Genomic DNA, 13304 nt, shown 5'->3' with positions numbered 1-13304 from the left:
GGTCCCCTGGGGGCACTGGGGGGGCTCCTGGCTCGCCATCGCCACTGTGTGGTGGGCTGAGGGCTCTGCAGGCTGCCCGCGTGTGCAGGCTGCAGCCTGCACGTTGCCTCAGCTTCCTGCAGAGTCCGGGCGGGGGAGGGGACCTTTAAGGGGCCGCTCCACGCGGCCACCAGTGAGCTGAGGGGCTGGAGAGAGCGTCTCTCAACCCCCCAGCTGATGGCCGCCATGGAGGACCCGGCAATTTCGACGTTACGGGACTCGGATCGTCTACACTGTCCCTACTTCGACGTTGAACGTCGAAGTAGGGCGCTATTCCTATCTCCTCATGGGGTTAGCGACTTCGACGTCTCGCTGCCTAACGTCGAAGTTAACTTCGAAATAGCGCCCGACGTGTGTAGCCGCGACGGGCGCTATTTCGAAGTTAGTGCCGCTACTTCGAAGTAGCGTGCATGTGTAGACACAGCTCACATGAGATAAAAAGTCATACAGTTTGGAAGTAAGTTGCAAAGGTTAATGGACAGGCAGACATGTATATGATCATGGGTACGTAGGTCTTTCATTATATACCTCTCTGTTTGACATGAAGTATGGGTTTAAGGTATTGGACTAAGACAGGAGATCTGCGTTTGATTCTCTACCCTATTTTCCATCTGTAAAATGGGGCAAATACCTTTCATTTTTTGTCTCTTGGGGCTTTTTAGACTGTAAACTCTTTGGGGCATGGAATATCTTTGACCATGAGTATGTGTAGTCCTATGACAACAGAAGTCCAGTCTCAAGTGGTGCCTGTAAGTGCCACTATTGTAGTAATTTCAGATAATCGAAAACACACCTGTTTCAGGACAAAGGGAAATTTACAAAATCTTTACAGTATTTTCAATTATTGGATTTTTATTTATTTTTTTCCAGACTTTATCTCTGAAATGTATTGCTTCAAAAGGACTCAATAAGGAATGTGTTGCTATTCAGCATGATCATGAGACTCACAATCTTTGACTCTGTGTAATTACTATCATGGAAAATGGGATCACAAACATATATGTTGATCTGTATGGCATAAGCAAAGAGAAAAGTACCAACATTTGTGAGATGTGTGACTCAGAAAATTAAGTGTGATTTTTGTCATCCTTGGTTACCCATAAAGTACCTTTTACTCCAAAAGTAATCCCATGGTTGTCAGTGGCAAGCCAATATGCAAAGTGAACATATGTATTGGCATTCGTCCTGCATATTTTAGCAGTGTCTCTCAGGCTGGGTCTACATGGCGCAGCTTTCCCGGCTGATCCTTGCTAATGAGCAGCCTCGACATTGCAAATGGCTGCTCATTAGCACGGTGCCGTGGTTCATTAGCATTTTTTCAGACACAACGATATGGTGACAGAGGGGCTTCTTGTTGGCAGGGGCACATCCACACAGCTTCTTTACTGCCGGCAGCCCGCTGTGCTGAGACTGAGCTCTTGCATGGCTATGCTAATGAGCTGTGGGACCATGCTAATGAGCAGCCATTTGCAATTTAGAGGCTGCTCATCAGCATGGATCTGCTGGGAAAGCTGCGCCATGTAGACCCAACCTCAGCGTATAGCTAGAATTTTTAATCTGTTGTCATACTAAAATATGCCTTGGAAAATACTGTGGTGACCAGGAAAAACCACCTCTAGGTGGATGTGGGGGTTTTAAGTGCACTGTAATTCCACAGTGCCTCCTCCCTGTCTCTCTGTTTTTTGCCTTGCCAAGGCGGTATTTTTCAAGGCATTATTCTACTCTGGAATTATGATGCAGCTAACCTTCCAATACATAACCTGATGCAAAGACACTTCTCTTTGTCATAGTGATTAATCAAGGAATAGGAAGGCCTCATGGTGACAGACAGGTCTTGGAGAAGCAAAAGGGGACAAACGCCAAGGGAAGAAAGAAATCAAATAGCAACAGACTAAGCCCTGAAAAGACAAGAGAGAGCGCAGAGAGGGAGAGACTATTACATTGGGAAGATAACATATCTAAAAGATCTAGCCAATAGGGTTTTCAATGGGAGGGTTTTTTTTTTTTGTTATGTTGTTACAAACATTCCAATAAACCTAAAATGGGGGTGGGAGAGGTGTAAGAAGCAGAATCCAAACAGGTACTCCTACCTCAGTATAACAACAGAGTGCAAAAGTCAATGTATTACATTCTTTTTAATCTGCTTATGGCCTGTGCTGATTGAGTTATAACGCCTGTTTCACTGAGTTCAAGTTTTTGTGTGAGCTCAGGCACTGGAATATGAACGATTCATGCAACACCTTGAAAAGAGAAACATACTTAAGCATGTGCCCTGGCAGTTTTTACTTGTATGAAGAAGGCTTCTTCCTGAAAAATTTCCACTAAGTTTAATAGAGCTTTGCACATGCACAAGTGTTACAGGAGCAGGTCTTTTGTTGTTAAAGGTAGTATCTGCAGTGCAGGCAAATCCTGTCACTTATTCCACAAATGCAAGGAGTCCCAAGTGAAGGAGATTCAGTGCAGTTCTCCTGTGTGAGAGAGATGGGAATCTGAGAACCACGTGCTTCTTTTGGGACTGTTTGTACAGTGCCAGCCACAAAGGGGCCCCTAGGCATTACCTCAACTCACATAAAGAATAATCATAATGGGGCTAGTGGTGCTGGAATACAGCTGATTGGAAATTTCGCACTGAAAGAGATTTCTGACAGAAAGGGTGTGTCTACATGAGACCCCTCCTTTTGGAAGGGGTATGTTAATGAGAGAGTGTGAAAGATGCTAATGAGGTGCTTCCATGAATATGCAGTGCCTCATTAGCATAAGGGCAACCACAGCAATTCAAAACTGCCGCTTTTGAATCATGTGCTGCCCATTTAGCTGGGGGCCTTTCAAAACAACATCCAGGACTTTGAAAGCCCCTTCTTCGCGTTTGTTTTGGTGGCATGTGGTTCCAAAGAAGCACTTTCGAATTGCCGCAGCTGCCATTATGCTAATGAGGCACTGCATATTCATAGCAGTGCCTCATTAGCATATTTCAAACTCCCTTATTAACGTGCCCCTTCCGAAAGGAGGGGGCTCGTGTAGACACAGGCACAACATTGTTCTCATCAAAATCCAAACTTCGGAAAAAGTGGGTCTTCAAGGGCTGTGAAATCTATCCTTTTCCTCTGGCTGAAATGCCCCCCACCACCTCCTCCAGCCTTTGTGTCTTTACTGTCATGGTGCATCCTGCTGGAAAATACTTCTTTCCCCTCCCAGTGGAAAACCATGGCAGCAGCAGTTACCTTGGCTGTATGCAGCTCATGTGATTTGCAACAGAGCATCCTGAAGCTTCACTTTGCTAAATAAGCTGTGAGAGTGCTGAAATACAAAGCAATCAGTAGGAAAGGACCAATTCTTTTTTTCTCTGGTTTTGACAGGATTGGCTGTCCTGCCCTTTTCTGATTCTTTGTCTCTTTAAAAATGAACTGTGTGTGGAAATAAATGAAAGATTGTAGCAGGCAATAGCCTAGTTACCTAGGTGCCCCTTTTCTACCTTTCCTTTGTGTGGGGATGACGAGGGAAGGAATATTACTAAGTCCGTATACACACTGATCTGTTCAACTGTTAACCAACATGCACACGAAAAGGAAAGATTCAGTTCCTTTTGTAGACTCCTACCAAATAGGATCATCCTAAAATATGGGCCTGTGGATTTGATCATTTGACTTCATCCAAAAAATTCAGCTGAAGAGATCAAAGTCAGATATGTGGCTGAAACGGGATTTCACTAATATGGACTAGAGCCGGGGTCTGCTACCTTTCTGAGATGGAGTGCCAAAATCTGACCTTTTGACGTCTATGTATGCTGTGAATGCTGGTGACGTCTTTTAAAGTGACTAAGGCTATGTCTATATGGTGCTCTAACCTTGACATAATCTCCGCAATTAGCACCATGCAATTTGCATAGCTTATTTCAAGTAGATTTCAAAATAGGCTATTTTGGCCTGTGGTGCTGTGTGCTGAAATAAAGCCCTAAATCAAGGCATTCCTGTACTCCTCATGCATTGAGGTTTACAGAGATGCTGGAATAGCATGCCTGTTACTTGAAAAGTGTTTTGAGACAACAGACACGTTGCTTAGATGCTGGCTTTCCAGGATATCACCCTATCCCAAAATAGCCCCCACTGTCTAGGTATAGCCTAATAGCCCTACTTGCAGTAGGTGGTGGTAGGTAGCATTAGGTGGTCTTTTGTTAATCCACAGGTGGCATGGCTATGAGCAAGCTCATATCTGCATGGGGGAGAAGGGATGGGTCTGAGCTCCTGCCTTGTGTGCTGATGAAAATCAGGTTGTATGCCACTCTTAATAAGATGGAGTGTGCTTGTGAGCGCATGAGTGATTGGTACATGTGTTACCAGTAAATATGCTGGTTTGTCTTATCCCCTGCAAAAGATGGTGCATAATTCTTTTAAGTGCAACATTTTTTACTGAAGTGCTCATATCACGTGACACTGATGGTGCAGCTCATATCATTAAGATGTTCTTTATAGAATAAAAATCTTTTTTGTGCAAAAATCAACATTTTGGAAACAGAGCTTCTGCAAAGACATGTAATGTGGGGCGCACGCGTGCATGTGTGTTTTAGAAACAGTGGGAAAATGTGGTATTTAAAGAGAAATCACAAACTGCTGTGGTTTAGATGGCTTCAGAATTAGGTGGAAAGCTTTTTGTAGCACTGGTTGGAATTAATATTTGATCTCTTATCATTGTCTTACTGTAATTCACAAGGAGAAGTTGAGAGAGAAGTCTCAACACCCATCAGCCATCAAGGGCTGTAATGGTGAACAAGCTTATAATTTTTTTGTAAGTAAGTGCTGCTTGTCACAGCATTTCAAAGGACTCAGCTTTAAAATAAGTACCATATTAAGTTAAAAAGGAACTGTGGAGACAAAATGCGTTGCAAAGATCCAATAAATGACAAGACTCAAGTATTTGAGAGGATAAATATTAAGATAATGTCCGTATTTATAATACATCTTAGCTTTATTAAGAAGTTTGAACTTCAAGTCAATTTGTGCACAAGAAAAATATGGCAGAACTGGTTTTTTGCAGGTTTTTTTTTTTCATGGATATATTCCAGTAATGCACTTCCCTCCCTGTGGCCTAATCTTATTTATTGTTGTTTTTTCTCTCTCTTACTCTTACATTGGACGGTCTAATATTCAGTTCAGTGCCCTTCCTGTTAAAAAGTATTCATTAATAGAGGGAAGGAACCCAAGTCAAAATAAAGAAACACATTAAAGGACATAGCACTAAATTAGCTATATTCACGTCATCAGGAGTAGATGAATTTTATCCAAGATACCTAGGGAGCTAGCTGAAGCAAGCCTGGAAACACTACGAAGTATCTCTGAGAACCTCACAGAGGATGGATGAGATCCTAGAGGACTAGAAATAGATACTGTCTTTAAAGGAGGGGAAACACAGAAGACCTGAAATTATAGACCTATCCATTCAATTTTGGTACCTGGAAAGATAGTGGAGTGAAATACTGAACAATCATTTTTTTTAGGACCTGGAGAATAATAGGGTGATAAGTAATAGCCAGCATGGATTTGTCAAGAACAGACCATACCAAACCAACCTAATTTCCTCTTTTGACAAGGTTACTGGCCTAGAGGAAAGAGGCTTTTGACATGGTGCCAAATAACATTCTCAAAAGCAAACCAGAGAAATGTGGTCTGGATTAAATTACTGCAAAACTGGTTGAAAGGCCATGCTCAGAGGTTTCCTACCAAACTAGAGGGATGTATTTAGTTGGGTCCGATGCAGGGGTGGGGCTCTTCTTGTACCAATACTAATTAATATTTTCACTAATGATGTGAATGATAAAGTGGTGAGTATGCTTGTAAAATTATGTATGACAGTGGTGGATGGGAAATATTACTAGAACTTTGGTGAATCCAAAACCTGGACCCATTGGAGAACTGGTGTGAAATCAAAAAGATGAAAGTCAATGAAGACAAGTGCAAGGTACTATACTTTATGATGGAAAAAAAATCAAGTGTACATATATAAAATGGGAAACAACTAGTTAAGAGGTAGCAATGAAGAAAGGAAGGTTATAGTAGACCACAGGAGCAATGAGTCAACAATGTGATGCAGTTGTGAGAAAGGCCAATATAGTTCTTTGGTAGGTAACAAGGAGTATAACAGAAGTAATTGTCCTGCTGTGCTTGGTATTTAGGCCTCAGCTGTAGTACCATGTCCAGTTCTGGACCCCACACTTTAAGAAAGATGTGGGCAAAATGGACAGAGTGTAGAGGTGGAACAAAAATGATAAAAGGTTTTAAAAAAGCTAACCTGTCAGGAAAGGTGAAAGATGGACATGTTGTTTAGTCTTGAGAACAGAGTACTGGGAGGTGGGGCCTGATAGGTCTTCATTCTCTTTACAACAGCCTTTAACATTTTTGGTTATTGCTCGTTCACCAAGTCAATGGAATGTAGAAAAAGAAGTGGCGGGCTTAATCTACACTAAGGGACATTGAAACACAATACTGGGGAAAAACCTCCTTACCTAAGGACAGTGAATCTCTGCAATACGCTTTCAAGGGAGGTTGTGAAATCCCTGTAACTGGCAGGTTTTTAAGAATGGATTGGATAAACCTGTCAAAGGTTTGCATGGTGCTGCCTCAGGTCATGGAGTCGGGTTGGATAGCCTCTTGAGGTTCCATCCAACCCTTCATTTCCATGAGTCTTTCATTATAATTCACCAAAGGTTTCAGTTAAGGACACTCTACATGTAAGAGAATGAGGGCCCGATGCTACAGGATGCTGTTGAAATATCCTCACCTGAGGTGATTGATATGTCCCTGGCCATGGGCTGTGGTGTCTGTGTGTTTCTCCCCACATCTTAACCAAAAGCCTTGGGAACTAAGCATTTTAACATCTATGTGGTTTAATTCATGACTTTATTCCCTATCAAGCCCATAGGAGCACTTTGTAAAAATCTACTGTAAAAAATCCCCTTTGAAAACACCATATAGAACTGTCTAGAATGAAGTAAACAAGAATGACAGTTAGAAAATGACAGTTGGTGTAAATATTTGAGGGGTAGTTAATATGTATAAGTTACAGTTTGAAATCCTAATAGTTAGTTGGTTAGTTTTGGATACCTACTGAATATGTAACATATAGCTTTCCTCGGTTGCTATGGCAACCAAAATGCAACATAGGCTTCAAACAGGTCCTCACAGGCCCTATAAAGTTAGGAGCCTGGGGCTTTTGGACTCACTCCTTTTGGGGACCTGGACCTGGACTGAGCTGAAGAAGAAAAGAAGGTGACAAGTTTTGTGTCAGTCATCGTACCCCAGCCACCGAGGGACGTTGAAGACCCGAAGAGGATGCCTTCAGGAACTTGGACTTTGCGCCCATAGTCATTGAGGGACAAAGAAGAGCTCCTGATTGCAGCCATTTTGAAGGCTCTGGTTTTTCCCGGAGGGTTTGTTCCTGCAGGTGACATTGCCTAATGAGTGTGTGCCCTGTGACAGGGACAAACCGCAGCAGCGGTCCTGCCCTTCTCCTCGACCATTGCTGTGGCCGGTGGGGAGAACTAAGGCCGTTCTGAAATCACTACAAATTTGCTTGGTTATTTGCAAATTTGTTACAGGAGGTTTTTGTATCCAAAGTTGGTTCTTTTCCTCCTGGTTCTTTTCTTCAATCCTCTTTCCTGTCAGGCCTAGCGCGGCGCTGTAAAAACGCGCCTGTGCAGCCATACTTTCCTAGCTCCTGAAAGAAGTGATTGCAGGCCCAGCACCTGGAAACAGAGCTAAGGAAGGGGAGGTAACAATCAAATGTACTTGTAATGACCTGGTTAATGTGTGTATTTTACACGTGGTGTTGTATCTTTGCTTGCTGCTGGATGTGCTAACCAATAGCAGCAACGCATTATAGGTGGTAGGCTGGGACTGCCCCAGTTCTGCTAAAACAATTCAAACTGTGTAACCCTTTGTTTCTACTAGCACATGTAAAGCACAGGGGGCGCTATTTATAGCCAGCCCGAGATATCTTCAACCCTCAGAGTATTTTAAAAGCATAATTTACTTTGTCAATAAGAGGCAAGGATTAATTTGACTGGCCCCTAATAGGGACGGATATTGTATTTGGAAACTACCGTGAAAGGTGTTTCTTACCATGGGCTAGCCGTTTAACTGGCAGTCCAGTCTAGGGAGTCATCGTAAAAGGTGACCCCAAACCTCGGGAACTGTCGTAGGAGGCGGTCCCATTCCATCTGCTCCCCCCTGTTTGAGAGGGAGGTTGAGCGCCCGGATCATCGTAAGAGGTGATTCTGGAATTAGGGTTGAGAGCCTCGTGGCTCTCCCCCCTGCTTGTGAGGGAATAACTCCCTGCAGCAGGTTACTTCTTATTCTTTGCCGTTAACCGGCACCTCTATAAAAGAGGATTGTGTAATATTGTGCTTTAACTACTTTCCCCTTGCAGCACTCGACGAAGACATCATGGGATTCCTGGGATTCGCTGTAAGTAGCGGGACATTTTGAGGGTGCTGCTCATTGTGGCTTTACATAATTCAAGGGCTGGTGTCATAAATAAACAAACTCTGTGCTAAAAAACTAGTAGAGGAAAGGGAAAACCTATAGTCTGTCAATTTAGGTTTATCCTCGTGTGTAATTCCTCTCCCCTTAATAAATTCCTCTTGTGGTTGCACCTTTAAAGGGACTCATTCGTTCTTTCAGGACACACAGTGTTCAGCACCATTCCTTCGGATCTTACCACAACCCTGTAAACTCCACTGTGAGCGACCAACATGTACACCGCGCTGGGTTGCGGGGTAAAATCCAGTGAGACACTCTACCAGCATCTCTAAGGGTGTGGTTAGGTGTCTCGGGGGCAAAAAATCAAGAAAAATTTAAAATTTGTGTGGTGCCTCAGTTTCCCCAAGTGCACACACATTGCTCAACAGCATTGTGCTCTGCGATAGATACCACCCTATCCCAAAATAGCTACTACTAAATATTGTTTACAAAGGCAATCTCATTGCAGCCAATGCGTCTACCCAGGGTAGTTGGAATTGTCCTTAGTGCCCTTGAAAGAGAAACATTTTACAGCTGATCTCAGCCCGGCCACTAGTTTTGAGCTCCTAAATGTATGTTAGAAGCACTTTGTTATTAAAGGGAATATTCGAGTAATAAGTCCTATAGTGACATCCTTGCACAGTACTCCATTAACATTTTACTGAGCTGGAGTTTGGTTTGCCCAGCAAAACTGATGTGAGTGAGGAATGTGCATATCAGTGTTCCCTATAAGTTGTGTGCTTGTGTGGTTGCTCAGGAGAGATTCAGATGCTGACCAGCTGATTAGCAGAGTGTCCATGGCTAGGTATTTGTCTCTGTGGTAGTGAACATTCACATATGCCTTGGTGCACATAGAAAAATGTATTTTGCACATGGTATGTGGCTACATACCAGCAACATTTAAAAGGCACCAAATTTTAGGGAAAAAAGTTTCAATTTTTAGATTTTTTTTTAATATTGCACTTATCAAAACTAGAGTTTTGCTTGCTTTCTAGCTGTAACTTGAAAACACAGTGTTTAAAATCAAACTCTTTTAATTGTTCCTCTAAAAAGAAGAGAAATGCCAGGAATATAAGATTTTACATTTTTCCATGGAAATTTATGGGTTTCTTGGAGTAAATGAAAATGCATTTTCCCAGATTTTCAAAACCTTTCATAATGTGTCAGTTTTCAGTAAACTGAAGAATTGTTTGTCTTAGGGTGGTCGTGCACTGAAAAGCAGGACATTTTAAAAAATGTAGGTAATTTTTCATCATAAGCATAAATCTGTACCAATCTGTGAAGCATTCTGTATGTGAATGACAAGAGATACTTCTTGCTCAAAATAGCTCACAGTGTATATAGACAACACAGGCAAGCGATGGGAGGGAGGAAGCTTTATTGCCCCCATTTTACAGAGACAGAGTGGCCGTGTCTACATTAGCAGGCCGCCGGCCGCGATTCTTGAAATTGCCGCCTTTTGCTACAGTGTGGCTCATCCAGATGGGTCCTTTCCGAAAGGGCCCCAGGAACTTCAAAATCCCCTTATTCCTATCTGCTGATTTCAAAGTTCCTGGGGTCCTTTCAAAAAGGACCCCTGTCTGGGTGAGCTGCGTGGCAGCGAAAGACAGCAATTTCGAAGAGCCACGGCTGCCGGTATGCTAATGAGGCACTGAATATGCATTTCAGCGCCTCATTAGTAACCTTTGAAATGGCCATTTGCATGGTCATTTAGAAGATTTGGGCTGGTGTAGACATGGCCAGAGATTAAAAAGTCTGTCCATGTCACTGCAAAAGTCAGACGTAGTTGGGAATTGAACCCAAGTGTCATGAGTGCCAATCCCATAATTTATTCTTCCCTTTTTAATATATTCTCCATGGTTGAGTATATTTCCATAACACTTCTGTATCAACACTCTTCACTTTAACCATCATCCTCTGTTCCTATTTCCGTTGTTCTTCCATATTGCGATAAAGCCCAGCAGTCCCAGCCAGGGACCAGGTGACCATGTGCTAAGTGCTATACAAACACTGAAGAAAAAGACAGCTCCTGAACTAAACAGCTGGTGATCTAATCGTGACTAGCAACACTTATGTTTCACTTCTGTTGTCATATGCCATCTAGACCAGAGGGGTGCAACTTGTAGGACCAAAACTCAGTCCAGGGCAAGGAAGCAGTTGCACTTTGACAGATGAACACTGGTGAGAAACAGGTGTCAATAGCTTGTTTTTATATTAAGAGTTTCATAGACACCATTTTAGGGCTCACTTCTACTTCCATCGAAGTCAGTCAGCTTTTAACTATTTATTCCACTGAGAGTGGGTGTAAGCTCTGTGTTCGTTCGCCAGCCTTTTAAAATATGGCTACGTTGACAACTCCTACAGAGACCTGATGTAAATTACCATTTGTCACTTTTGTGTAAATGGTGATTTACACCCATGGAGACCAAAACTAGATTATAGCTCTTAGCCTTTTCTGCACTACATACAGTATGACTATGGGCTAGTATAGAAAAAGATTTTGGCGACCTCTATGAAACTGCATTTTCTTGGTACCATATAACTACAGCTAAATCATGGGACCTCATGAAAGTTCAAAACCAATGGACATTAGGCTTGCACTTGGCAGACTTGCACAAAATGCAGGAGCTATTTTGGAAGTACATTACTCTTCAAGACAGATTTTTCAAAAATCCAGCTTCAACTTCAGTCCATTCAGTTTTAAGTGTAGTCTTGTATTATTATTATTTTTTGACCCCTGAGCACTTGTGCATGAAGGTGGCAGTGTAAATTCTCTTTCCCAGAATGGGTCTCAAACTGCATTCCATCATATGCATGTGTGACTTACTGATCAAAAGGTGCACGTACATGTGCCCTCTCACAGGGCTATGTGAGAACGTGCACCTCTCTTTTCCACTGGAAAGAGGGATAAATGAAGAACACTAAACATAGCATGCATAGTTCTTTAAACACTTTTCAAAAAGCAGTTTCATTTGTGGCCATGTTCAGCCTATATTAAAGGGGTAGGTCAAATTAAGATATGCAACTCCGTCTATGCGAAATAGATGGCTGGAGTTGATGTACTTTAATTTGAGTTTCTGTGCCATCTTCACCATGGGAGGTCATAACCTCAGTTGCGTTCCTAGTAAAAGATATTGTCCAAGACATAAGCTGAGCAGTTTTCATATTCCCTTCTGTTAACTCATATACAGCTTCTGGTACACTTGTAGCATCTTCCTTACCTGTTATGCTCTTGCAGCCTGGCTTCTGCACTGACATGCAAGGAGGCCCAGGTTTTACGGACTACGTGCATGCATTAGCTCAGGCTTTTCTGACAGCATGGATGAAGTACAGGGTATACAGAGGGATGTGATTTATTATGGAGGCAGCACTGCTGGCCTTGTGGGATGCATACTGTGTCATGGACACCGGACCATGTCATGGACAGTGGCCCATGTAATTAAATGTGGAATGAAACATTGGAGATTCTGCCCTTAGCTTGGCACATTTTTGATTGTAGAGGTTTGGATGGGATGTGCCCCTAAACAACACTAAACAGTTTTCACAAAGTTTTGGTGGAATATAGCGCTATGAATATAGATATAAATTGTCAGGTAGAAAAGAATGAAGGGAAACATCAGATCTGAATAGAAGTCACCTTTGTATATGACTTCTTAGAAATCTACCTCAGGGTTATCTCTTTATAACATGAAAGATAAAATTGCTCACTCTTTTCTTTCATTTTCTTTCAAAATAGAATTCAAATTATAGACTTGTCAGAAAAAAGTACATCAGAGCATCCGATTTTACAAAGCTATACATCTTAACTAAAAAGTGTGTATCTTGGTATTTCATTTAACACCTTTTTAATATATAGCTACCAAACAGCCCTTATATTAATCTGGTCTGTATTTAGAAGGGTGATGAAGCACTGGAATAGGTTACCAAGGGAGTTGGAATGTCCATCCTTAGAGTTTTCTAAGGCTTGGCTTGATAAAGCTGTAGCTGGGATAATTTAGATGGTGTTGGCTCTCCTTTGAGCAGGGGTTGGACTAGATGGCTTTCTAAGGACTCATACAAATATAATAATCTATTATTCCAGTTATATTCCAAATACAAGTAGTTTATTTCAGCAAAAACTGGAAATTTCTACTCAACTGTTAATCCTTAAATCAGACTGCAAACATAGGTTTGCATTCTTCTAATACTAACACATGCTCTTACCCTAAGATGTACCCTAAGATGTACCCTAAGATGTGTAATCTCATTGAAGTCAGCTGGAAGTAATGATGGGCTTAAACTGCAGCAAGGGAGGTTTAGGTGAGACATTAGGAAAAATTTCCTAGTTGTCAGGTTGGTTAAATACTGCAATAAATTACCTAGGATGGTTCTAGAATCTCCATCATTGGAGATCTTTAAGAATAGATTAGATAAATATCTGACAGGGATCATATAGATCGTGCTTTCGATAGGGGGCTGGACGAGATGAGCTCCTGAGGTCCCTTCCAGCCCTAGAATTCTATGGTTCTATGCTTGGTCTTGCCATGACTGCTGGGGACTGGATTTGGAGACATTTTGAAGTCCCTTCCAGTTCTAGTGTTCTATGGGATGTAAAGTTAAGCACAGGCATCAATCTTTGCAAGATTGTAACCTTAGTGATAAATCTTACTGGCTTTATTCATTTAAGGATGCCACCAATTACCATAACAATTAGCACAATGCTTAAGTTGGTCTAACAGCAGTGGTGACTTCTGTGCAGGGATACAAGGGAGGCAC

The sequence above is a fragment of the Carettochelys insculpta genome, chromosome 13, assembly GCF_033958435.1.
Source record: "Carettochelys insculpta isolate YL-2023 chromosome 13, ASM3395843v1, whole genome shotgun sequence".
Lineage (NCBI taxonomy): Eukaryota > Metazoa > Chordata > Testudines > Carettochelyidae > Carettochelys > Carettochelys insculpta.
Note: the sequence above shows the minus strand (reverse complement) of the source record.